Source organism: Monomorium pharaonis, chromosome 5, assembly GCF_013373865.1.
Source record: "Monomorium pharaonis isolate MP-MQ-018 chromosome 5, ASM1337386v2, whole genome shotgun sequence".
Taxonomy (NCBI): domain Eukaryota; kingdom Metazoa; phylum Arthropoda; class Insecta; order Hymenoptera; family Formicidae; genus Monomorium; species Monomorium pharaonis.
Genome location: NC_050471.1, coordinates 1587657 through 1614337, shown reverse-complemented (window position 1 = coordinate 1614337; position 26681 = coordinate 1587657). Strand labels below are relative to the sequence as shown.

The 26681-nt window shown below is 37.9% G+C and overlaps 1 protein-coding gene across 2 annotated transcripts in view; it reads right to left on the bottom strand.

The window, feature by feature from the left end:
- LOC105831697 overlaps positions 1-26681 on the bottom strand; it is a 68768-nt gene that overhangs the window by 11143 nt on the left and 30944 nt on the right. The gene's annotated exons all lie outside the window — the stretch shown is intronic.

The window sequence follows — 26681 nt, the reverse complement described above, 5'->3', positions numbered from 1 at the left end:
AACGCGCCGCTCCTTTTAAACGTTTCTCGTTAGACGCGGCTACTTCGGGACGAGAATGTCACGACAGCGGATCTTTATGCGAGGTCGCGGCATAATGCAGTGTACGAACGTTTAAAGAAGCAATGCGACTTCCCCGACGAGTACCCTCGTTGCTATAAGAAGTCACACCGTCGATCGAATTATCGGAACGACTTGCGAGGATTTACGAGATTCGTAAATGACGAGCATGTCCCGCCATGATCGATGACGGTTTCTCGATAAGGCAAGCATTACCATCATCAAGCAATTTGTTCCGTTCCTGGTATTCGTTGAGAAACTAATGCGTCTCATGTAAAAAAAAAGAACCCCATTACTCTTCAGTGTTTAATTTTAATTTCCCAGAGCATTTAATTATTTTTATAGAAAAGTCTTATAAATAAAAAAATAGAAATTAAGAAACTCTATAACAAAAATATACATATTTGTGTATAAATCAGTGTTATTTATTTAAGTAGAAAGCAAAATTAGCTTCTATTCTTCAAAAAAATTAGAATTCTATTAGTTATGTCAAAACTCTGAAAACAAGATCCTGAGAAAAGTCGACTCGTGCACTTGTCGCCTAAATTACTAGTTGTTTTCACTCAATCAATTATCACAAGAAGGGGCTCGTGTCTCTTTTAATAGGATATCGATAAACGACGGTAAAGTTAATTCCGCCAGCATATCGTTATTCTCGGCCATGATTTAAACGGTAAAGGGGTGAAATGGTTTATGAGATTGTTTAAGACGAGCAAATAAGCAATGTTATCATTAGCGCGGGTAATTTATTCGACGCGTAAATCTACGTCGTTGCCACGTCGGACCGAACTTTTACGAATCAGCCCTACGGAAACGGAAGAGAGAAAAAGAGGGAAGCGCAGAAGGTTCGCCTGCGCGCCCGAGGGATTCGTGTGATTTATGATGCGCCGATGTTAATCTCAAGGCTTCCTCTTTATCCTGAAAAACAATGCTTCCGGTAAGGGCAAGGGTCTCCATCGACACCACGTCGAATCGACGCTAATTGCGAATTTATTTACAGCCCTGACGATTTTTTTCCGATACATTTTGAATTCCGTAATGTTAAACGTATTCCTGATTCATAATTCCAAGTTAATTGAAAGAAAACCTCTCCGAATCTCAAATCTAAATTTGTATGCGCATCTTTAATTAAGGAACAATACATTTTTATTATTACTGCATTCGAATAATAATAGAATTCTATCTGCATAAAATGTTTTTAAAATGCAAAAATCTCTAAAGCTATTTCTTTCAATATTAAAACTAATTACCACTCAAGTATTAGAACAATGCTGTCCATGGGAGAATCTTTCTATTACAATCGAGCATCGAGAAACCGCATTCGGAAACAAAAACGAGTGGAAACTCTTGCGCCCGTGATTCATAAGGCGTTGACGCTTGTATCGCGGCTTTTCTTTCCAGCCCACAGGATAAGAGAGACCTCGGAGCGGGCCTAGCGCGGGGCACGTCCGCGTGCAACGACATGGTAGCCCCCGCACGCGGTAATCATCTGTATAATAATGGCTCGGTCGTTGCACGCGCGTGTCACTCTTATAAGGCGCGAGCTGATGCCTACGCGTTCGCCGCTACTTTTTTCCTTCTCTATTCGTGTCTATCGTGCCCCCATGAGGAAGAGCACGGGAAGGGACTGAAGCGAGCGATGCAGGCGCTGAGAGTGAGAGAGAAAGAGCGACGGAGGAGAAAATCCCGTCCGCCTCCACGTGTTGCTCCGTGCGCGTTGTTCGTTTCGCATGGTACCTTTGCCCGCCTTCGACTACGCCAAGTGAAGATCTCTCTTGATGCAAAGGGCCGTGGAGTCTTAGAGACGCCCCGCGTGTTGATTGCGCGAACGTGCCCCGAGGTCGCGACGCGCACCTAAGCGTACGTGTTACTACATTTGTATCGCGATATAAATAACTTGACGTGTCAAATTGAATTTTACTCGACGAGTAGAAGATGAGTAATGGCCTGCTTTCTACACTTTTACAGATTAAGAAAATGAAAATGAATAATACAAAGCTGAAAGCCTTTCTCTTCAATAAAGATTTTGTAGATTAATTATTGTACTAGTAAATAAAGAAGGTTAGGCAGTTGCATAAAGTAATTTCATATAAGTATAAAAAATCGTCTACAAGAAATAACAAAATAAAAAAAAAACAAAAAAATTATCTCGTTTTCTCTCTTCACAGACAATTATGATAATCAGCTGCTACTATCCGTTCTTTCTCCCGTCTAGAAATTAATTTTATTGCAAGTGCAAATTCGCAAATAAAATACAAGTGCAAAACGTTTTTGCGATTCAGTAATTCGTTGCTCGATTAATGATTTTATTGATTTTATATATTTCAAACCAATATCAGCGTTAGATGTTATACGGTTAATAGCCCGCATAACTCCTACGTATTGACGAACCACACTGAACGTGAAATGTAGCATTAAATACTTTTCCCGAAACCGAACGTGCGCGTTATTCGGAATAATCGAAATTGTTCAATCACAAACCTCGTTCGTCCGCGTTGTCTCTCTATTATTTTTTATGACTTTTTTCCCGCGGATTTAATTAATCTGCCGCAATTGAGATCAAAATATGATAATGGAAAATTACACAAGCAAATTTGCATTAAACAATTCAAGCAAAATAATTACGCCGGAAATAAACCGAGATTATATTTTTGAAAATTATAATTATATTTTGTAAATTCAATTCTGATGCTTTTTCATCCCGCATCATGTAAATTTAATATAAATATTTAAATAGATGACGAGAAACATCTAGATTAAAATAATTGTCATTAATTCGTGTAAATTTAATAAAACATTAAAATTGTGTCAATAAAACATTAATGTCTATGTAAACAGAAAATATATATTTTATAATTTCAAAGAAGAAGTATTACATATTCAATAAACCATAATTGTAAGTTTTAAAATGTTTATGTATTATATATTACGGATCAATAATTAAATGTTTTTAATATGTTATTGTATATTTCCCTATATAAGCAATAATTAAGAAAAATATTAAAATAACTACAAAACAATTAAATATAAAAAATTCTACAATTTTATACTATACATGTATGTTTGTAAAATTTAATTTACAAATTTGGCCTATAATTAAGACCATCATTATTTAGAAAAATTATAATTTTCAGAAATAAAAGTACACACTCTGTATTCCGAATAATTTAAACAAAGTAAATATTGTAGACTAAATTGGTGATCAAAAAGATAATATTAAAAAAATGTTTATTGAGCTAACGTATATATATCTGGAACAACTATAGGAAATATACATCTCGTATCAAAATTCAAGGCCTTGCGAGGAATTCCTTACGAGATCGAGGTCGGGCCTCCCAGGTGGAAGTCCGTGAGCACTTTTATCCGTTAAACCGTGCCATTACCCCATTCCAACGCCTGCATCCCAACGCATATGGATGAGACCGTCGTGTCGTAGACGACGCGACGGTAAACCGTCAAAGGTAAAAACTTGAAAGGGTACCTCCACGAGTCTCGCGAGTCTGTATGTACGTCAGGTATGGTAGTCACCCGCGGTGTCGCGTCTCAAGGACGTCGTTTAACACGACCAGGTACGTGGTAGACGGGCGTCTACTTAATTTCGGTAGAGACCGAGTGGGCGCGACGGCCGTGTATGTGCTCCTCCACGTAATGTGCCGCGCCAACTATATAGGTACGAAGGTCGTCGTCTGTGATCGGCGAGGGGAGAAGTTCTCGTTCGTCCGAGGGGAAGATGTTCGGGCGTTAAAGCGCTGTTTATTCGTTCCTCCGCGAATATCTCGCGCGGATCGACACGCGGTCGGACTCGCGCGAGGGGAAACACTCGTTACGCCTCAAGTTCACGGCGCACTACTCGGTAACGAACTCGCCGGGGAAGACTATCTGTTGGCGGTGATATGTGGGCGCCAGCACACGCGGCGAAGCCGCTGGAAGGCCGCCGGCCACGTCGGCGTTCGAGTTTCAACCCGGCGAATAATTGTCTCGGCACTATAACCCCCTATAGAAATGTTCGAAAGTACGCACCGCGGGAGACTCGAGGATCCGGATCGAAAGTGACTCTAACGTTTACTGGATTCGCTTTTCCCTCCCCCTCCGAGCAGCAACTGCACGAACAGTGAAAAGAACGTATCATTAGCAAAACGCCCCGGCGATGGTGAAGACCGAGTTGCGAGAGTACGCTCGGGAGGATGAAACGCGAGGAAAAGTGATGTACTCGAGAGTAACAAACAAAACGATCTCTCCGCAATCTCAAACTGCTAATTTCCAGCTTCGCTCCGGTTTCACTCGGCGGACAGATTGCCTATACGTGTATATGAAGTCGCTGGATGGTTTTATCGCGATGTCAAGCCCGCCGAGAGGAATTGCTGTAATTTCCGAACGAGGCCGCGCGTAAAACTTGCGTGAAATCTTCACGAACGAGAATCAAGCGATAGGGGCTGGCAGTTGGGCTTTCTCTAAATCGTTCGATCTTACTGGCACGGATCGCGTGCTCGCGCGTCAAAATTTAATTGCTGAAAATTCGTCGACGCATCCGAAGGCAGGGCGAGACTTCGGGTGGCGAACTCACGCGTATGCGGGTCAAGGGGGACGACGCCGATGAGTAATGAGGTTTGTGACACGCGAGACGTCGGTAACTAGGAAGCGGTTTCTGTAGGCCGACCCGTGAAAATTTCTACCAACTCTCCCACGCGATTTGCGATTTATTCCCACAAAAGAATCGACCTGTGCCGCGCCGAGTAAATTGGCTTCTCTTCGGCACGCCTATAGGATTCGCGGCGGATTCGTTTTTGAAACGAGACAGCCTGCAGCTTGGAGAACTAGGTCGAACGCATGACGCAACGCAACAACAGACGCTACGCAAATCACTCGTTTGAAAAAAAAAACAATGCGAGAACATTAGAAAAAATTGATATACATAAAGAACGGAGAGGGAAAATTGATATAATAGAAAGGCTCCAACACACCCAGTCGCTCTAACGACCCACGTGTCGCGAGCACGCATGCAGGAATGTAATTACTTAGTCAGGCGATTATCTGCCTCTCAATGACATTCATATTCTTCACCGAGGAATGCATGAAATTACAGTGATTGATTAGCGGTGGAATGTCTATTGATCAACACGCGGTAATCGCATGGCTAGAACATTCAGCGAATGCAGGGGATACGCGAACAGTCGAGTCGATAGTCAAAACAGATCGGCGAAACGGTTCGTTATCAGCGAAATTAAAGTAGACCAATGCTATTAGGTTGTACCTTGAAATGCGAGACCTTCGACATTCAACGGAGTTCTCTCTCGCCGCAGAAGGACGATGATCCTTCCGTGGCAGACCTTGACCCGTGCCTGGCACTCTGCAAATGCTTAATCAAGTCCCTAATAAGCGGCACTCCACCATATATACCTCTCTTTGACATAGAATTATACCCGTCGTTATCTCGCGAGGAAAGATAATAATTGATAACAAAAACAAACTCAACGAAATCGCACGGGGCAATGGTACCAATTTTAAGATCAGAACTTACGTGCGCCGTCGATGTGTGCGTCGTCTACTTTTAACTCTCGTCCTCTGGCTCTGATCTGACTATGGAATGAATTCATAAAAACTGTCCTGAGTAGCGAAGCTCGCGTATTCTCGAAACCATTTGACTTTCGTTCTCTTTTTCTCTCTCTCTCTCTCTCTCTCCCTCTCTCGTCGACCGAGTAGCGTGAAATATCACGAGCAGAAAATCCTCCGCGAGGCGATCTGATAAACGACCGGTTCGCACCGCTTCGCTCGCATCACCGCGGATATCGGCTTTCCTGCGAGTGTGTCGACGCTTCCTCTCCTCGAATCGGCGAGAACGAATGAATCGCGAGATCCGACCACGCCGCAAGGTCAATACCGATGCCGCGAGAAGTAGAACTGCCGACGATGCGCGACTTTCCATTCCAACCGATTTTCCATGCCTACGCAAGTCCATTGATTTCGTACGCCGTTGCGACACTTTACCGAATCTCCCGGTTTTTATTTATCTTGATTTTCAGCTCTGCTTAGTCGCCGTCTAGTTAACCTTTTGTTACTCCAGACGATGACTATGACAACATATATTTCTAACATGCAATTTTATCGAAACATTTCTTATTATTTCTCGAATACTGTGCCGAATGTTAATACATAGCCGAAAATCAAAAGATTGCATGCAAAAAAAAAATTGTTGCTAGACGGAAATTTTACGTTGCACGTGATCGTTATAATACTTTCGAGACAAATGAGAAATCGAATTACCACTAAAAAATGTAATGAGAGGCCAAATTATTCTGTTATAAAGAAAATTAGTAAAATATTATTAACGCATATTCTTCAACGATAGTCCATAATTCACTTTCTATTGCATAAAATAGCCGATTATTTTCGAAAATTTCATTCATCTCATTGTCTCGGGATGTCACTAAAATTAAATTTATACGCGAGTGCTAAAAGAGAAACTCGAGAAAAGTCAGCGTTCGAAAAACTTCGCGACCGTATGATATAAATAATGGAGAAATGTAATGTTTTGTGGTTAATTTTTTTCGAAGCCATTTTAAATTGCAAAAGATTAAATGGTGATGATCGTAAATCGAACGTAGGCGAATCACAAACTTGACTGATTGATCGATTGATCGATCGATCGACCGATCAATCGGTGACCCGATTGGCTCGTCCATTCGGTCCCTGAGGGTTTACATAATACCGCTCGACGTCCAGTTATGGAATTTATCGATCGTTACATCGATATAAGGACATACGCCGACCAACTGTCATCTTGTCTGCGGCTCTGTGCTTGTTCTGACCATGGACCCAATTCAACCCCCTTACATAAAATTAAATTTTAAGTATTCTCTGTCTTTTGAACGTACTCTGTGCTCGTTCTACCCATGGACGCAGTTCAACCCCCTTACATAAAATTAAATTTTAAATATTCTCTGTCTTTTGAATCTCAACAAGAATCACAGATTTTATAATTTGCAGCGACTTAATTAGTATCGTATTCTCCATTTGACTCATCGCATACTACTAATTTATTTTAATTTATTTTATTCTGTTAGTAATGACTTGAAAAAAAGTCGAAACACGCGTCCGAATTATTGTTCTGCATTATTAATTTGCGGAAGATAGAATTGTAATTTTTCGATATTATATTATTTGACACTAAACCCTTTTTTTATGTCCTCTCTTTTGTCTATTTTAATATGTCGTTTACTTTCTAAATATTTTTTTCCTTTTTAGTATCACGTAAGAAAGATATAATTAATTCAATAAAAAAGATTATCATTAATTCCTATATTAGCTATAAAAAAATTATATATAATATAAACGCTATATATTATGTAATGCATATTAAATAAATTGTACGTCGACATGAGAATGTAAAATATTATATCAAATTTAAGTCAAATCGAAATTATCAGAAACTATTGACTATCGAGCGTGTTTAAATTACGATACTTTCTCTCGCAAACTTTTATGAGACTGTAAATATTAATGGTCTAATAGTTAAAATTTTAAGTATTCCCTAGCTTATTTAATATTTCCAATTAGAATTCCTGACTTCTGAAATAATCGAATATTTAGCAATAAAATGAAATGAGGCGGAAGTACGAACTATTGCATACCGATATAAACTTCCATCATTAGATCAATTACTTCCGCTTGTATTATTAGTTTTGATTAAGTCTGTGTTAGAAGATTAAGCGTTTTTAGAGCATTATTTCAATTTGCCGAAACAACATTTGAACAAATTGGTTCAAATTAGTTGACAACTAGAATTCTAGAATGCACAAAATTAAAGTACAAATCTAAATTTGGGACACTACTTTCTATGCGCAAAAAAAAGGCAAAAGAACACAGTGAAAGGTGTAACAGCAAACGAGCACGTCGTTTACAACGTAAAATGTGCATTACGATCCGCCGCGAAAAACAAGAGAATTGCGAGCCGCTCAGCAAAAATGTATTAACGTAACGCTTCGGTAGTCCGCTCGCCGCGGTCATATTGGAGCAATCATCATTTCTCATTGTTTGCGCAGTGAAAGTGGCTTCCCGTGCGCGCGTCACCCGCGGACATTGTGCCGTTCTTAAAATATAATTGTATCTGTCCTGCCTTCCACCTATACGTCCGATACTTATGAGTTAGGCGCAACAGCTGGTTCGCATAACTCGGGCAACCCGCGCGCCCGGCGAGTCCAATAAATTAAATCTCGTGCACGATTCAATAATTCCGAGAGGCGCTCGCCCTCGTGATTCGTACTCGAGGGAACGTTGCTGCAAATCACGGATCGTTAGCGGGGCAGTTTACGCTCATGCTTAAGGATCCGAAAGAATTGCAGCGGCATGTAATAGCGGATCACGATCCTAATTGCAGAGCCCATGATGCCGGATGAACTTAATCACTCCCCGTTTAAATAGATCGCTCCTAAATATTATCCGAGAAACGCGGAGTGTCCCGCCGCAACAGTCGAGTCGCAAACGACGCAAACGAGAAAGAGTATGCATCTGTATGCAATTATTTCTCTGTTCTGGATATTTTTAACTGCTCGTTTAGCAGTGTAATTTACTTCGTTTTTCCTGCTCGTACGTCATTACTGATTTTTCACTCTGAAGCTAAAAACAAACTCCTTGCTACATTATATACGTATATATAAATTTCACTTTTCTTCAACTGCGAAACGAGATAGTCGATCGCGACGGAGGAATGCAAAATTGTTGTGAGTGCTTATTGCTCTTAAATTTCCCGGAATTTCCATAATATCGATTGCGCAAACAGCGAAACGCAAGCGAGGGTTGTAATACTACGATTTATAGTATATTATATTTATAGTATTTGCAACCACGAACGATCTAATGTTACCTTACGTCATACTGAAGCAATATTATCATCGGGATAATATGAGGCAATATGAAGTAATTTTTTCCAGACGAGTGATCTCAGATGCCTGTATAATGCTATAGTTATCTCGGTCCGATAATTTTCGATGACCAGATGTGATAATTCTGAAAATATCAGAGCAGCTTGTGCAGGCAGGCACGCGCTAAAATAATTTAAGTGCTGACCACTCCAAATAGAATGGCTTATCATTATTTTATTAATAAATCTGCACTATTGCACACACGTGCGCGCGCGCATGCTTAATATGTTCGATACAAGCTATATGCATTCGCAACAATTCCAATAAAAAAAAAAACTGTTAAATTTAGAAATGGTTATCGCAATTGTGAGAACACGTACATATAGAACTTCGGGCAAATGCGAAGTTCTATAAGTATGTGTTCTCGTAATTGTTCAGAATAAATGTTCTATGTCCATTTTCATCAATGTAGATTAACTTTGATCTTGTCTTAATTTACTCGTTACCTTTTTATAATTCTTAGTATTAAAAAAAGTGATAAAGAATAAGCTAAGTCGAAATCAGATAGTAGTTAATTTACATACATACATGTAGTTAATTTGCATTGATGGAAAATGAATATTAATGTCCAAACAATTGACAATGGATAGCAATTTTCGCAAGTTTTGTCCAAGTGAATTCTTACTTTTTCGAATTAGCGTAATAATTAACGGGAAAAGTGGAGCAGGGGCAATTTCTTCCAGCTCCCACAATTTCGCTTTCACGATGCCGTAGTATAATGGACTATTACAGCGTGCATGTTGCACCCGACTCGAGCATGTTTCATTCACGCTAATACACGCGCTAGGTGGTAATGTCATACCAAACGTACAGATGTGCGTTATGAAGATGAACGAAACCGTTCCTGTTTAACACGCAAGTAACACTCCGTCATTAGTGCAAACCGCAAGAATTGTGTCTGAAAACTTTATGTGTAATCTCATGCAATAAAACAATATTTAATATAGTTTACATACATAAATCTATACAAACATATTGATATATTAAAAATGTATTAACTAGAAAAGATAACCAATTTAGAAGTATATATAAAAAATTCTAATTTATAATATGCATATTAAAAAAATAATATTTAAATTTATATTGTGACATGTAATAACGATATGTAATATTTTAAACACACACACACACACACACACACACAATATTATTGACATATACGATATTATAAGCATAATATAAAAAGACAATACGACGTGTAAAATTATAATATAACAACATCAAGTAGAGCGAGGGTTGTTTAACGAGAGCAATTTCCTTTTATCGCGCAACTCGCAAGGTAGCAGATGCACGCCATGTGTCATGAATGCGCCAGCGAGCATCTCACCGATAACAAATCTCAGGCGTGTGTACATCCGTGTCTCGATTAAGGAAAAATACGTGATGTAGTACGCGTGTAAACTATCGCGCTTTACACAGCTGCGGTCGATAGGTAATGATTACACCGGTATCTCGGCATTTTCCAAAACCTCGAACAAATACATACTTGGAGGTTGAGTCTAATCGAGTGCACGCAAAAGTGGCGTAAGGATTTTCATGTAGATAATTTATACGCCAGCTGGACGTATCGTACTAACTAACAATTTTGCAGTTTCTACTTTGCTTTCTTTCCACGTGCAATCGTTGCGACGCGACGTCGTGGTTTGCGCAGCGCAATTCTTCAAAGTCTTTCGTAAATCACCTGGTAGAGCAATTCAATGCAACTCGAGTAATCCTCGCGGCGTGACCATGGGAAAGTAGGGATACAGCAAAAGTGAAAGCAATGTAGGCCAATATCGAAGTCAGGAGGCGTCGTATCGACCAAACATTTGTTTATAACAAACGATACATGACGTGAGAATTTATTAAAATGAATACATATACGTGTAACAAGATATGAATGTATATAACATAATCAAGAATGATCAACATTTAATTCACGACATTATTGTACTTGATAAATAATTTTTATTTAAGAATATATATACAAAGAGTACGTCTTTTACTCAAACATATTTATATACAAAGATGTATTGAAATATTTAACATTAAAAATCAAGTTATCAGAAAATATGTTTTATCAACCTTTTATAGACGACTTTAAATTAGAGGACCCATAAAATCGAGAGAAAATAAACCGATCTCATCTTTATCTTGAAATATTTTGTGTAATGTTCGAGCTACATATCCTATGTGTGTACATGTAGCTTTATTACTCATTAATTATTTGAATGAATATGTCTATCAACTTCGATTCGCGTTATCAACGTTCGCTCACGAATAAAAAAAAAAGCAATGCATACAAAAAGCGATACGTACACTCGAAGATTCGTTAAATTCTTGTCGAGTCTTAACAGCCATCGCTTATCACCACCGCATTGAATGAGCTACAAAGCGAGGCGTGAGGGAGAACGAAAAAGGGAGAAAGAAAGAGGGAACGAGGTTGCAGGATGCAGCTGATTGGCGATTCGCAACGTGAAGCATCACCGTGAACGTGCGCGTCGCGACTCAATACGCATGGGAGAATGTATGCGATTTGCTTAGCAGTAAACGCGCATGACAGAGGCTAAGACTGGAGGCTCGCAAACATCTTAATCTTAGCATTTCACGCGTGACTTCTCTTAACATTTCATTAACATTACACATGTCTGAAGAACAATGGTCATTCTTAAGCGTTATCTTGAATAGACAGCATCAATGATACATTCTTCTCAATTAACATAAGGTAAATTTTTTACACGCGTCTCATTCCATTTGTATATTTTCATTAATTCCAATTTGAATATTAATTCATGTAACAATATCTTTTATAAACAATACGCATAAAATTGAATATTTTAAAGATATAATTGCAATATGCCACCGTCAAGATTTAATATTTTTATTTTAAAAAATCCATTTTCTTCGACTAACAAGAATTGTGTTTATTGCGTTTCATTCTATATATTTTTTAAGTAATAAAATCAATTTAAATGAATTTTTTACTTTTAATTCATGTACTAAATTTTTTATAAGCAACACATAATGATATGAAGTAAAATATTACTAGCAAAATGATAAAGTAGCTTATCCGAACAATAGTAGCAGGAGCAATTAATATAACAGATTGCAAGACAATTATATACACAATTGCAAGACAATTATATACACAAAAAATAGATAATTTTGGCAATTCTAGAGTAAAATGTTTGTACAGCAATTATGTATATTTTTTTTAATCACGTAAATTTAGCTGCAGACGTATCGTTGCGCCTTTGTGAGTCTGGTAAGAAGCTAATTAAGTTGTTATCCTGGAACGTGATGCTTGCTTCGTCGAATGGAACATTCGCGGGTTCTCTTTGAGCTGAACACTTCCTTTGAGGAAGACGAAACGAATAAATCGTTGAACAATTCGTGCACTAATTCCTAAATAATCTGATATTCATAGCAAAGTATTATAAACTTCAGAAGTCAGTGATAACACGCCAAGTTTTCAGCTCTAAAAAGTCAGCAAAAAAAATTATTAAATATTAAATTATAAGATTTCTATAATGTGTATTTTTTGTAGATTCCTGAAATGTTTTTCATTCTTTTTCTTCTTAGAATCAATAAATAAAATATTAATGCACATGTGTACACGTAATTCAATTAACATCGGACTTTAATATCTTTTAATATCTCAATCAGAGAGTTCCTCGATGATTCACCCCTCGCGAAAACTATAATCAAAAAACAATAACGGCGGTAACCGGCCCTGTAATTCAATAAATGTCACGGAGATGACGAGGTGCCAGCTCGCGCTGTCGTACTCTTCGACCCATTTTTACTCGGCTGCACCTCTCATCGCCGTAACTCTCTCGCATGGCGAACGATAGCATAAAAGGATAATAAAACTGCCGTGACGGGGCGAACCGTTCCATTCGATCGCGAGCACCGACCTGCCCGAGCCAGTATTATTCTTGCGGCGCGAATACACGCGGTGATAAATTATCTATTATTCGCGAAGCATTCGCGATAGACTAGAGCAAAGTGATGTTCGATACAGATACAATATCTGTTCGCTCGGACTTCACGTAGTTTCCCTTATCCTGGACACAAAAACTATAGAAAATAAATGAACCGTGTGTATCTACTCTTGATTTCTGTTTCGCGTTTCATTCTTACATTATTCACGTACTCTAGTAATAAGAAGTGGCATAGAGATTAGGATCCTGATAAGAGAATCAATAGAGGGGAAGATGGTATTGCAGCTCTTGTAGATACAACTCGGAATATTTCCGTTATCAAATAATACATTTTAGTAGTCGTTTGTTTAGTAGCTCGCCGTTATACAGTAGCGCTAACGCATAATAGCCGACATTTATTACGAGGCATTTCAAAACTTTTTCATAGGTACTTTTTGGCATTTAATTACTCATTCATTTTAAACTTGAACGTATTATCGATTATATGTACATTTGCGTGTTTCTTTCTCATTTAACATTATATTCGGCAGTGCGCATTCTGAGTTATGCAAGGTTAAACAATAATATAGATTTTTGCTAATGCAGTCAGTTGTCACAAACTTCTTTCAAAATTTTCATATCGAAGTAGTTATTCGATAAATAAATTGTAAGTTTCACCGCTAATCTATAATTTAAATTACATGTATTATACATACATTTGCAGATTCTATAAATTTTTCTTTATTTTGAACAAGTAATATAATTTTATTAAAAATACTGTGCTTTACACTGTTATCACATTTTTATTAATAATCCTGAGAAATAAATATTTCATAATTTTAAGTTTAGAATCGATTGAACGACACATTAACGAATACAATCGTTAAGTTTTTTCTATTTAATATAAGAAAAATATTGTACAACATGCAAATGAGGGCCCGTAATATCATCTTCTTCTCCATTTTTCAGTAATGCGAAATAAATAATAATCTCGCTCGGATTCAGCAAAGTAATATGAATTGTAACTTACAAGGACAGCCGGCGGGGAAGTCGGCAACAAAGCGTGCCCGCGAGCATGCGCTGATCTTGCAACAAGAGACGGGGGAAGGGAGGGGGGCAACAAGCGGCAATTAACACGATTCTATAGCAAAGTGTAGAAATTCTCGCGTGTTTGCGCGAGACGCGCGCTTATCGGGCTCCGCGCGCGCGCTTGCTCGTAACGCCCGTTCGTGACTCCGCAGTATGATCGAGTACGTTGACCGCGGCTGCACACTGCGGTAATTAGGTAACAAAAAACCGTGCGTCTTTGTCCGTGCTCGAATAAAACGTCCCCGTCGATTTGAACGCCCCCTCACTCGTGGCCGCCAACGCGAACCCGAAATCTTCGCGCAGCGCGAGAAAGAAAAAGGAAGTGGTCGAAACGGTCGCGGCGAACAACGAAGCTGCCGCCGCAAGATGATGAGCAATAATGGCAGTATCTAATTGGTACCGCTTCCTGTGTTTGCCGTGATTACGTAAGTTAATCGACCGCGACCGCGAATCCCCGCCCCGATTTCGATTCTGTCGGCGGCGCGCGGTTTCAGTCGGCTGAAACGAGCAGGTGCACATCGGGCCGGATACGCCGTTCGCATTGACTTCATTAATCGATCGGACGAATACTTCGATTAACGTCCGATAATGGCATGGCCTCTTTTGCGATCAAATGCATGCCGATCGCTCGTGTACGAATTAATTCAACCTGCCTTTTCTCGTTTTATATAAATAATTACTTATATAATTCAAATATTTTTTTACATACACACACACAAATACACACAATATAATTTTAAAAATCGACAACATCGACATAGATATCTGATACTCCCTTATATCTCAGAAATTCAACGTTGCATTTTACTAATACTTTTATTAATATTGATAAAAACCATTTTACATCGAAGGCTTCATGTAATATTAACTTGTATAGTGTGCAGATAATTTATTTTAAAAGAAAATAAGAAAAATATTTTGTCTACTATGTTGATTGTGAAGCTCATTTTGTCTGACGCACATTTTTTCTTATTTTACGAAAAATTTATTATTGCAAAATTCGAAATATTATAAAAACTGCTGTATCCGATAAAAGACATCTTCCAATTATACAATACTTTACATAAATTTTGGTGAAACTTATAAGTTTATTTTTAACATAAGGCACCTGCACCCAATATGACCATGTACCCAATTTGCTCCCCCCCCCCTCCCCCTTTTCATTTCGAAATAGTTATACAACGAATATCACATACAACGTTATTGTTCAGGAAGTTGATAGAATTAATGTATTTATGCCAGTTAACTGGTCAATATCAACTTTCTACGGCTCGTAATCATACTTTATTCAAATTGCGTTTTTCTGAATCTAAAATTTCAAAGGTAAGTGTTTGCTTTATACACATAACTATGTAACAATTATAAACATCCGCAATTCATATTATTGTAACTCTTTATTTATACATTTCAACACTTTATTTACTTTACATTTTTATGAAAACGTCTTCTTTATAATTAAAGAAAGAAAAGTTTTTGTATAATGAAACTATTATGGCCAGGGACACTACTGGAAACACAATGTATCTTATTATTATACAAAAATCAAGAATCTATTTCTTTATTTAGTATTTAACTTTTGATTGGTAATTCTTGTCTGTTCTCCAGTTGGTTGAAAGAGCTTATGACTGGTAAAAGTTAAGATAACGTCTCGTAGTAAATAAACACAGTTTTATAAATAGTCGCATGTGTAATTTTTTCCATAAATACGGTAATAAATGATTAATCACACAGATTGATTTTTTATTTCGCATTTTTTTCAAAAATATTATATATATTATAAAAAGAGAAGAATATATGTATAAATAATTAAAACTATTTTTTTTTGTTTTAGAAATGTTTCTTATCTTAAATATCCAATTTTAATCTTTATTTTTTAATTTTGTATTCATCAAAAAAATTTTTTAAATCCCTAAAAGTTAGGTGGACTATATTGAGTACAAGTACCTTATAATATTATAATATACGATCATAGCGGATTAATCTCGTCGCGTGACAATTCACGTTAAGGTAAGTCATCATTTTCATGGTCGTTTTTCCATCAAGCAGACTCGATTAAAAGACTTTTTGTGGCGAAATATACAGCCATTAATTACAAGATTCGTCAGTTGAAAGTCACTTTGACCCTTGGTGCAACTTGGCGCATTGTGCGGCAACGAACCGCGCTCGCGTGCAATTAAGTGATACGGTGTTCTAAGCGGTGGTGCCTTTGAAACTTCGTTCAAAGGAACGAGCGCAGTCGGCTAATCTCACGTTCTAATCCGCACGGTTCGAATCGATTAAACAGCGCATAAATTTCGAAATTGAATAAGAAGTTATTACCAACTCTATTGCGCGTGAAAGAATAATTCATTAGGGCACGCTTAACCAGCACTTTTCATTTCCTTAATTAATACGGCGTAATGCAATGTTCCGACGGTGATCCCTCCTCCTGAAAAACAAAGCAAAGCGACCGAAGGTTTGCTCGACGGCGCGGCGCATCCGAGCGATAATCAGGACGGTATGTGGACGGCCCGCGATGCAAATCACATTTCTTACGCATGCAATTAGCAACCTACCTTCCCGCGGGAGGCAAAACGATCATTATAACTGCACGCATCGCGCAGATTGGGTCGCGTATCTGCGGAAATTAGCGTTGCGCGGCCGTAATGCCACTGATTGTGAGTAACTGTAACTAGACGCGAAATGGGCCAGCGTAATTATCGAGCAGCGCGGAAGAGCAGTACGCGCGACGAGATAGCTGACCATATCCTAGATGCGTCAGGGAGAACCCATTTTATTTTTGCCTGCCGATAAGTTAACAGTCAAACGCGCGTTTATTTTAGATTGTTAAAAGCTTCACGCGAATGTTCTTTTCAAATACAGTGTTTTTCGCACCTTTTTATCGTACATTACTGTCGTAATCGTAATCTTAATGTAATCTTCAGCACTACCGTATCTGACAAATGAAATGTATATCTTTCATCACGTAAGACTAAACTATACCTCGCAGCCTTGTGGGTTGTTTTAACGGAGAATTAAGTCGAGATCCTGAACGGCATATTCTCTCCCGTGGCACATATACTTTCTTTTTTTACCTGGCTAACAGCGACGAACCGGTGTAATATTGGAAACGGCTCCTCTTACGTGGAGCTAAACTCTCGGCAAACAGGTGTTCCCGAAAGGTGACAGATGGCGGATGACGGGGGAACGGCGGCTGTATACGAAGCGAGTGAAATCGCGCTCGCTGGCTTCATCTCGCGCGCGTTCCGATCGAAAGGCGTATTCAAAAGGATATAGCGCCGCGATTCGCAACATGTAATCGCTCGCTGAAGAATATTAACATCTGTGTTCCTTTTTTCCTTTCGCGTATATATCTTTTGATCGATCATCGTGCCGGCCATTATTCATACAAATTGCGAACGATCTCTTTAAGTTAATCCATCTCGGTCGAGATCGCCAATCTGTTGCCGTTTCTTTCTCCGGTTCGGAAATTTTATGCGAGTACACGAGGAGGACGTATAATAACGGGCGTTATTATACAGTCTGACGCAGGCCGTATTATTTCCCATTTTTAACTCTGTATATATTTTTTTTTTTTTTTTTTTACGAGAGACTACAAGCCGTGATATATTAAAACGTACACGCGGTATGCAGCATCGCGGGAGCTAGGCGGGAGCATTTTCTCTGCTGGTTTGTAGAGCGTGGCCGCTGGCACGCCGCTTTATTTTATCCACGGTCAGAGCCAACGAGCGCTACTCCCGGTCAGCAGTTATTTAACCATAATGGGACGCTATCAACATTTTAAATCGGCGTACATAGGCCACGACGGCCGATCCTGACCGTGGGACGTGGGAGGAGGCTGATACGTGAGCAAGAAAAATACCGTTCAGAAACAATTTTACTTAACACATTTTTAAGCAGAGCTGTACTTGTAATTATTTTAAAAATTTCAGAAAAATTCTCTTTAAAAAAAAAGACATTGTAAAAATTTTTTTCAAAAAAGTAAACTCAAGACGCGATGACTCATCAAGTTTCGACTCACGTTAATTAATTTTACAAGTTTCAACGATAAACATGCTTATCAGATAAGCATGTCGATAGTAAAGAGGTATTTCTAAGTTTATTTTCACAAATTGCTGATAACTATTCTATAATCTGTTTATGTAATCACTATGCATTATACGTAATCTTATCTTCACTCCGAGGCATACATTTTCCATTGTTCTATTTTTATTTCTTCAACGCGATTCGTTGCTCAATAGAGAATTTGCACGATTGAAAAAAAATGTTGCATTTTTATAATTTATATATACTTTTAATTGTAATTTCTTTTCTCGTAATTTTTTAACGCAAATTAAGCGAGAAGCAAGTAATAAAATATTGCATTATTTGAAAATTCCGAAATACAATCCAGAAATGACCGAATTCTCTCGAACTCTGTGACGTAAATACAACAGATAATCTATGCTTATTCATTAAAGCGTTTATCTTAAGAATGAGCAAAAAAAATACGTACAAAACGTTTTATACCTAAAAAAATACAACAATTAAAATATTACGTACGCAGATATTAATAAATTCAAGAACGCACAATGCTAAGTAAACAGAAACTTTGCTATGTGACGTCATGCACATTATTTTACTTGTCAGCCAATCAAAATCATTTGCTCATAGCATAAAAAATTTCAAATATTATTAAATTTTATAATTTATTTTTTTAATATTCACTTATTGATAAAAATTAAAAATTTTCTTATAAATTCATACAACGTATATTTAAATCATGAAAATGTAAAATATTGAAAAAAATGTGTAATATTTTTTTCATGCAAATTCCCTACCATCATCTAACTCTTCGCTTCAAGAGTAGTTTTTTTTACGGGTTTTGCCCTTCGAGAGCAACACGCACGATTGTAAAATCCATCCAGTGCAGCGCCTGTTCTGGTCCGTTGATATTGCGAGCGGTTGCTCGCGCGTTGCCCTGCCTGCAACGCGCAGCATCAGGTTATCTCGGAACATGTGCGGAACCAAAAAAAAAGGGGCACAGGTGGATGCGAGCGGAAATTGAACGCTGCCATTGGCGCAGCAGGCAGAAACGCGGGGTGGCAAGATCAAGGATGATTTAGGGCCGACTCCACCGACGCCGATTACTGCGTATGCTCGTTCTCCCCTCGTATCACCGTCCCGTGATCCCCACGGAGAGAGAGAGAGAGAGAGAAAGAGAAAGAGCACATTCGGTCGGAGATAAACGACGTCGGAGGAGTCAGTTCTTAATCGTTTGCAACATGCCATATGCACCCGCATCCTTTCTAACATTCTAACGAAATTGCGTGTAAATTTCTATGTCTTTACGTATAAATTATCGTTGTAGTTATCTCTTTTTTTCAGCGTCGATAACTATGCGCGTTTACTCTATTGCATCTCTCGAAGGTGGGCGTACGATTAAATCGTGCGTACAACAAATACGCATTAACCCCGGAAAATGGAGGAGTAATTGGTTGCGCGTAAGTGCGCACGGCGCGTGTTGGTGCGCGTCGATGGATACGGGATGTGAAGGGAAGAATAAAGCGGAAGCCCAACCGCGGGAGAAAAACGGTTGTTGATTACGCATTATGGACAAATCGGCGATAAGCCAAGCGAGGAGGAAAACGTGACGGTCAATTACTTCGGTATCGACCGGCGACACCGAAATGCACTTTGGATAGGCAGCTTGTACATTTTACTTTGTTATAAAAATAACAAATTGCCAGTTATAATGAGAGAGAAGCTGTTCATAATGTATGGATTGAAATACACTTTTCTTCGTTTCGCAACACACAGCTGCAACTTTTAGTTACGATAATGAATCGTAACGAAGAAACTGTAATACGTACATTATTAATAAATAATTATGTAATTGATTTAATTGTGATACATATAAATGTCAATAAATAATAAAAGTGCAAATAGCTGAGAACGATCGATTCACTTGGCATTTCTGATTCGTATATAATTACAGGTATTACACGCATATATATATCTTGCGTTATGTTAAGCGCGAGTCCAATTACAACTAATTCGCACTCCGCCGACGAAGGCGGTGGATTTTCTTTTTTCTCTTCCCCGCTCTGTCGTAAGCGCTTTTAAACACATCGGACGGCAGGTAATAACGACGTAATGTTAAAAAAGAAGGGAAATCATCAGAGCATGTTCAGCTGGATTCCACTGTCGAAACGTTTGCAGAAATGCTTACACAATACTTTAGTAATAATCGGTAACGAGGTTAATGTCAATTATATCTACCACACGTACGGTCAAGACATGATAACTGCTAATTACGTTTAATTTATATATAATTATATATATGTGCGGGTGTATGTAAATATAAATATATCGCAATACTGGCATAAACCTCTTAAAACGGCACTCCTTATTTCTCGGAAACTAAATGTTACTGTATTAATATTAATAAAAACATAATCTGCTTAGATAATTAAAGAAATACAAATCCATAATTCGTACATTCATGGCTTTTTTCTAACATTTGTAAAAAACAAATTCTTCAAAAATAAACATTGAAAAATTGCATGCAAATTTTGATTTTTTTTTTTTGCAAATTGCATAGTTTAAACAATAATAAGTATATTATTAATAATTTGTAAATAAATTTAATAAATATTAAAACATTTTACATAGCTTCAGCTTCCTAAAACGGTTTTGTTTGTATTTTCTCTTCTCGCATTTTTTTCATAATATGATATGAAACAAAATCATCGAAAGAATGTAAACTAATGCAATTCTCTGTTACTGAGAACAGATCACAAACATATGATCTGTTCTTCTCTATTAATTTTTTTCGTAACATAATTTTAAAAAAATTGTTTTTATTCTTTAGTCCATAAATTATTTTAATTTTAAACTGTTTAATTCTAGTCTTTTTGCTTTACAAATTTTAAACTTTGTTGTTTAATACATAGAAATATGTTTTATTAGTCAGTTCATTTTAAATTATAATTTATCTATTATAGGATCAGGTCCGAATTCTATCATTACTGCCTATACAAGTTTTGACGTTTATTTTTGGTTATGTTGTGAAAATATTAATTATCATAAAACATAAAACAGTATTATAAAAACTAGTTTACATTTATGTTTTCTTTTCAATTTTTGTTTAAAAAACATTCAAAAAACAAAGTAGTATATTTGATAATTTCCCTTCATTTAAAAATCATAAATAAAAAGACTATTTTAAAGGAAATTTTATTTTGATAGTCGAAAGCAAAGATAGATATAATAATTCTTTATTAAAAATTATTTAATTTAAAATTATTAAATATCTATATAAGATTTTGTATTAAACCAATATATTACGTTTGTGTAAAACCATGATGATTAGTAAATAAAATTCTCGCGGCGTTTCTTGTGTTTACACGACTGAATAAGCTTGATTAAACAAGCCTCATCATAGAGTTTTTCATTTAGAACAAAGGTATAAATAAGTAAGACCGGCAAGTGAATGCGGTCATGTGAAATTTGTACCTTTCATCTGGTTAAAAGGCATTGTCGCACGCGAACTCCCGACATTTATTTCCGTGATGAACCTCGACGTGAAAATGCTCACCATAGTTCGCGTGCCACATCATCGTTGTGGTTTTCGATCGATCGATTAAATTATTCGTTTCCACTCTCTTTTCATCTTTTTTTTTTACTAATGGTCGCAATTTTTTTGTTAATAAATCATCACTCTGCGGACATAAGCAGACATTTCATATCACAATTATAGAATTATTATCATTTAAAAAAAACGCACAATGGATATTAATAATAGAATGCGCTTTGAAGCCTACATGAAACATAAATTAGAAATATACGCATTTGTATCTCATAGAGAAAAAAGAAAACAATGGAATTCTCAACAATACCAGATTAATGGTTCGGAACGATTTTGAAGATTTTATCTTGAGGGGTCTTTCGCTATTAAGAGGCTCAAGTATGTGTTTCAATATGTGACGTAAGTTTCTTGAGTTATATTCGCGAGAGACGCCGTCGCCGGAAATTCAACCCGCATGAATTATTTCGACACTCAATTCTGCAAGGCACTTGGAGTCGTAAGCATGTATAGAGTACCCGCTTTCAACTCACAAACGGATTGACGGACAAATTGCTCTCGTGTGCATGCGAATTTAAATAACAAAATATCAATACACCCCACGTCACCAATTGAAAAATACATTACAGTATATAATTCCATTTCAAAAAATGACCACTAAAACGACGCGGAATATTACAAACTAACAAATATATCGTCTCACTATGAAAAAAATCTCGTTTTATGACATAGCTATTGTTTTTAAAACCGGCTGGAACTCGACTACGCTTGGTTTCACATACAACCACGCATTATAATTGCTACGTATTATAATCTGCTTGGGGATGAAGACAGTTCCTGAGGTGAATAATGTCGGGCTTTCACGCAGAAAGCGGAAGGATCGCGGCGAAGTATAATACAACCGGCACTCGACAAGTGTCTCGTAAAACAGCCAGCGGCGGGTTGGTTCACCGGGTTTGTCGGCCTCTTCGTACGGTAACGTACGCACCCGCGTAATACACGCGTAGTACACGCGTGAGCTCGCCGTGTAAAACGCACGCGAGCATCCTGCACACATATTGACAGGTGTATCTGGAGTACATCGCCGCGACGCGAGCTCGCTCGTTTCTCCAACTGGCTTCCTAATCCGGTTAAATGACGGCGAAGGAGAGCAGCACCGCCGGCTGCAGAGCTCAAACGTTCCTCCTTTGAGACGTTACGAGGGCGTTCAACCTCCTCCGGCAGAGGAAGAAACCTCTCGATTGCCATAACACGAGATTCGCATATGGCCCACGCAACCACTTAATTCAAGCATACTAAAAAAACATCAAATACGTAATAATGATATCGTGAAAATATATTGTATTATATTAGATGGCTACAAAAAGTCTTGGTTTTTTTTAAAGAGATGATGCTACTCCTGTTATGGTAAAGGAGTGCCATTTGAATTATTTTATGTATCAATAAAAATAAGCAAAAAAGAATGTTTGCATTCGGTTATAACATACGAGTTTCGAAGAGAAACAAAAATATAATAGATGCTGATAAGAAACATTAAGGTTTCTTCTCATATATTCACAAATGCTTTTACAACATCTACCATTTTTATGCCTTTTCGAAGCTAATTAAATAATATAATTACAAACATATCTTTTTTTAGACTCATTTTTGCTAATAGAAACACTAGATAACTCAAATAAAATCAATTTTTTGTCGTAGACTGCTCTTAATGTCAATATATAATTTGCCGTAATATCTACCGTGATATCTAATTAACATATTGTAATAAGGACAACATCAAATCATTAAATCTTGAAAATGTTTAATATTATAATTCAATTACCACGAGAATAAGAGAACTGTAAAATTAATATTTTACATGGTAGAAACAGAAGCTTATTTTACACCAATCGACGTGCAAACTGGACGAATAAAGACGTTCTCTTGTCTAGACGTAATACTGATTCTTTTTCCATTGCAGACGCATATACGGTGCATTCATTTTCCATCCTATTCTTGGCGAACGGCGCGGCCAAAGATTTGCATAGAGACAGAGAGTTTCTTCTGCTGAGCGAAGAACAGCGAGATACATTCGCAGCTGAGATACATTTCTCTTAATAACAGTGAAAACGCAGTAAATCGTAACACGGCGGCTAGGTGTCACGGTACGGCGCGTTATTCTTCACAATAACGGGAATCGAATTGTCGAGACTGCAGGTTGCGTGTCATTCCCATTCTGCTAATTCGGTCTCGTCCGCAGGAAAGCGTTTGTGTACCGTTTCCCGCAATATTGTTTCAAAGAGCCGCCATTTAGACTAATGTGGGACAGATTATGCGACTCGCGTCCGCGAGTACGTCACAGTCTGGGAAAACGGATGCTAAAGTTATGTCAATAGGACGTAAACGGGCCAATTAGCGAGCCAATTGTAAATGAATTATCGCTGCGCATTGCGATCAGAAGAATAGGCAAAATTTCAGATGGTTATTTTGTCACAAAAGTGTGTGGCACACATTGTCCGCCACTGACATGACTAAGTACTTGATATGCAATTTGTATATAATAATAAGTGCATACCGATTTTCTCTCGTTATTTTCTCGATTATCCTCCGACCGAATAAAAATCTCGTGCCTTTTATATCGAGTATTAAACAAATTGCACTTTCTAAAGTAAGGTAAACATATCTAAAATCAACAATTTCTGATGTCTCGAGGGCCACTTAAACGTCGTACTTCAAATGTTTAAAGAAAGTATTAGAAACTATAGCCTAACCAGTCAGTTGCCATTCAGGTAACATAGGCGCACGTACGTTTTTTTTTTCTCCAGATTGTACGGACGTAATGAGACAGAGATAAATTGATAATTTCGAATAAAAATTCTGAGATTGTGCCAACGTCCCCTTTGGCATGCGACTCGTTCGTCTTCGAACCCTTTCCCCCTTCTCCCCCTGAGTCGATAAAGCTGTTTGATGCAACAACCGGAAGTTCCGCTCAACTCCAAGTGTGCTGCAGCGATCTCGACACGGGTCCGTATGCGCGCGAACACAGTCACGTACACGCATGTCCGCTTTAACCCGTTCCACCGCAGCTAGCACGCCCGTTGCACGCGTATCGTTGCCTCGCGTGCACGAGTGTGCCGCATCCGTAAACCAGGCTCCTGGAATTGAAACTAGCCGCGCGCATATGGCGCACATGGTGTACATGAAGGAAGGAATATGCACAATGTCGTAGAATTTGATTATTCCGAGCCGTAATTTGAACGGTTCGCGTCTCAGAATAATACCCACGTCATACTAGCGGCCGTAAAGTAGTCGCGACAGACGTCTGTAATGGAAAAGAGGCTATTATCCCCGTGACATGTGCCGACTATACTTTGTGTACTGCTTTTAATTATATCGACTGGGAGAAGAAAAAATAATTGTTGTTGTTGAGCTTTTAAACGGAAAAGAATAATAAGACACCTGTATTCAAATTGTCTCACCCCCTCCCCATTTCCAAATACAAGAAATTTCACAGATAACGCTGATATACATATCTCTCAGGAAGTCGATACACTATACTTATGCCAGTACACACATAGCCAGAAACACAACTGAAAACAATATATCTTATTATCAGTACAAAAATCAAGATTCTGTTTCTTAGTATCTTTAATGTTTAACTTTTGATTGTAAGTCTTGTCTTTCTCCAGTTAGTTGAAGGAGCTTTTTGGCAGATAAAAATTAAGATAATGTCTCGTAGTAAGTAAACACAGTTTTATATTTAATAAATAATTGTATGTGTAATTTTTTGCATAAGTGTGTTAATAAATGCTTTAATTAAACATGTTGATTTTTTAATTTCACATTTTTTCAAAAATATTTCTAAAAGAGAGGAAAATATATGTATAAATAATTTAAAATACTTTTCATATATTTAATATTCTTTTTTGGTTTCAGAAATGTTTCTTATTTTAAATCTGATCCTTATTTTTTAATTTCATATTGGTCAAAAAAATTTTTTTTAATCCCCAAAGTTTAGATGAGTTATATTGAATATAGGCACCTTATTTCAGTTTTTAATATTACAAAATGTTTTCTATTTAGAACAGATATCTAGAAACACGCGTGAAACTCTTCAAGAACAATCGTAAAGTAAGATAAAGAACGTCACAATAAGATTGTGCTTATCACTGATGAGCCTTTAGCATTACGCGAGCGAATTGTGCATACAAAGGCGAGCTCCGCGAGAACAGTATTGACGTTACTACAAGAATAGAAGTAAATCATATTCATACCTCTGCAATTTAAAACAGTCCACTGAAAGTTACTTTAATGTGGGAGGAGGGGGTGGGAGCGCGAGAGTCATGAAACGACGGAGGGAGTTAGCCAAGCGTACTGGCGAGCATCCGCTTCCGCAGGATGCACGATTGTCATTTTGCCTTTTCAGGATTCGGCCGCATGAATCCGACACACGACGGTCGGCGCGGGGATTAATTCGTCGCAGCATCGATCGGAGGAAATTAATCCGAGCTCACTCGTGTGCCGGATGGCGGTGCAAATTGAAAAAGGAAAATCGGAGCAATGAGAGGGGCACTCAACTGTATGTCGTTAGTCCAGTTGATCGTTTCGTTCAAGGCTCCTGAGTCACCCAGCCGACAATCGAAAAAAGTTATATGGAATGAATAACTAACCCGTGCATGCCTTTACATACGTAAAAACTAGAACGCTATTCGTTATCACGTAATATTCTTTTCATTAGTCAGATAAAAGTCACTGAAATGTAATTTCCTACCGACTTTTATGCATATGTGTGCGCGTATGTGTGTGTACACAAGAAATTAATTCGAAATGGCTAAAAAAATAGTTATGTAACTGAACTTTTGTCTTTTCCCCCCCGAGGACAGGACGTGAGCGACGTGGGTTACGTGCGAAGAGAATCTTTATCTCGGTATCGCGTTGCCTCAGCAATACATGATGCGTACATATTATCGAAGTAATTCTACACTCGAGCTATCTCATCACGTTGGTAACTGGAGCTTCACGTGAGAAAAAAAGCCACGTAGCTATTTACGCAAATCCACATGCGCTAACCATCGCGCGCGGATCTTACGTCACGTGCAGAAATTCTCTCAGCACGCATCGCGGAGTTGTTCTCGTTAAACATTTGCGACTATAAAGATAGTCTTATAA